The sequence below is a fragment of the Crassostrea angulata genome, chromosome 10 (genome assembly GCF_025612915.1).
Source record: "Crassostrea angulata isolate pt1a10 chromosome 10, ASM2561291v2, whole genome shotgun sequence".
Lineage (NCBI taxonomy): Eukaryota > Metazoa > Mollusca > Bivalvia > Ostreida > Ostreidae > Magallana > Magallana angulata.
This window is the reverse complement of record NC_069120.1, coordinates 19,142,417-19,145,000: the sequence shown is the minus strand read 5'-3', so window position 1 is coordinate 19,145,000 and position 2,584 is coordinate 19,142,417.

Below are 2,584 nucleotides of genomic sequence, written 5' to 3'. Positions count from 1 at the left end.
AATCATAAGAGTTCGGCGTCCTTTTTTCAGAAAGGAACAATGGCAAAGAAATGTTTCGGTATTTTGAGACGAGCGTTCAATTACGATATGAGAAAAAAAAAACCAAAAACAAAAAACAACGCATAAATAAATTAGGATAGTTTGAGGACAATAGATCTATCTGTACAAGTAAGTAAACATATAATTATTCACTTCTTATTGACATCGGTTTATAGGGAATTTAACATAACGGTATTGTATGTACCATCAAGCACTTACATAGTTATTTACCCCAGTTTGCTAGATACTTTGCCAAAGTGTAATTTTGAACATTGAAGTTTATCCGTTTTGACATACCAAAACACATTATTTGAAGTTATTTGTAAAATGACAAGTAAGTGACTTAAATGGTATGTCTTTGAATTTAAACAACTACGGAAGAATCCGCACCCAAATCATTCAACCTAAGAAAAGAATACAGTAAAAAAAATAGCAGAAAATATTTCTTCTTTTACAATCATAATACAGCAAAGCTAAAGCGGCGTAACTGCAATTGTCTGTACATATTTTCCCCATTATATTTATTCCTAAATTGTCTTATTAGGTTTGTTACATGTACTGACTGACTACAGAAATATATCAAGTTGATCAATCTCATAGATGGCAAAGTGAAGCAAACCTATGTTCAAATTGCTTAACATCATTTTCGTCTAATTTAAACTCTTCATAATTATCAACCTCACCTTTCAAATACTCTTTGAAAATCTTCGCTTAACCCATGTTTATGAGCTGTATTTTTTAGAATTTTATTTTGCTGCAAAAATCTGCTAGTATACTAAGTTTGCCTGTAACTTAAACTTTTATGATAAATATGATTTGAAAAAAATCATTAATTTTTGACAGGAGAAAGATTTCACTGATAAGGAATATATAGCAGATCAATTTTTGCACAGGACGACAATAATTCAATTTTGCCCAAATTAAGGCTTCTTAATGGCTTTTCCCACAAAAACAGAGCTAGTAGAAAATAACATTTTCTTCAAAAAAAATTTCAACATGAAAAATGCAGCTCATATTGCTTTAATCTGTTTTGTTGATAGTCAATTCATAACCAATTTCCCTTTTCTCTGCAGAGATTTGTGCAAATCTCGACTCTGTCATTTTGTTCTGCTCCAGACACAACAATGTGACGTCAATTTTCATAGGGCAACTACTCTACTTTTAAAGAATTTCAAAGGGCATCTACTCCAAATAATTAAAAAACTAACGACATGCGGTTTTTGTATTAAATAATATGAAATGTTGAAATGAGTAGGCAAAGCTTCGGCCAATGACGGCCATATTTAAGTATTGAATCCTTGTTTTTTGAAAGATATAGTCTCATAACTGCAACGGTGTGTGGATACAAATTGAATAACGCGCGTTAACGCGTTATGAAAATTTGTTTGCAAACACTGTTGCAGTTATGAGACTATATCTTTCAAAAAACAAGGATTCAATGCTTATATTTACAATTTTTTTACCTTCTTGTCTTGTACGCAAATGCGAATTATACCTCAAAATTACCGTACTATCCTATGGGTAAGTTCAAATTAATGGAATAGTCACAGTAACAGCCACAAGCGTGATCTTTGATTTTCGCTTGTGACGTTGTATTTATCAGCGTTAAACGTTTGTGACGTCACAATTAAAACTCCTGATTTAACCTATTAATACCCTGTCTGTGTTATGGTGCTATATCTGCAATAGCTTTACATGCAAAATATATGTGGAATGTAAATATTGCCGAATATTAATTCTCACCGAAAAGACATATATATATATAAATATATATATATATATATATATATATATATATATATATATATATATATATATATATATATTATATTATATCAGACTCGTGCTATGTTTAAACCAATGAAAGTATTCCATTTTAGTCTGAGAGAAAACTAAATTAAAATTCTAAGCATCTATTTTAGATTAAATCATTTTTTAAAAACAAAACACAACATCAGGACCAAATCAATTAAACTGTAAACACACGTAAAATAAAGAAAAAAAGAGATATTTGATGAACATACGTCTGCAAACTAAATGACAAGTAATATCATTTATAGTCTTTCCCAAGTTATTGCTTCCGCCACTTTTTGATAATTTTTAATTAAAAAAAATACACATATCTGTGAAAGAAATTCAAATGGAATCGATAAAAGAGAAAATATCCATGATATCCTCATTAATTGACACATTATCATTTTTCGATCATAAAAGTTCATAAGAATCGCACAATTTTTCAACGATTTTATCTGGGCTATTTCATTGTTGATGCAATGCAAAATCCCCGTAGACTTACTATTTTGAGTTGTGTATTAAAGCCTGAAGCGATAGAAGATAAAACAGATAATCTGAACTATTTTTATTTATGATTATCGAAACATTAGGCGAAAAGTGGTGGAAGCGAAAACTCGGGACAAAGTATAATTAGGAAGTTAATTTTGTGCAACTTTGGTTAAGTCTGTTGGCTATACTATTTACACCAGACGTAAAGCGGATTTCAATTCCACAGCCAACACTAGACAGCTAGAAATAAACAACAAAAGTA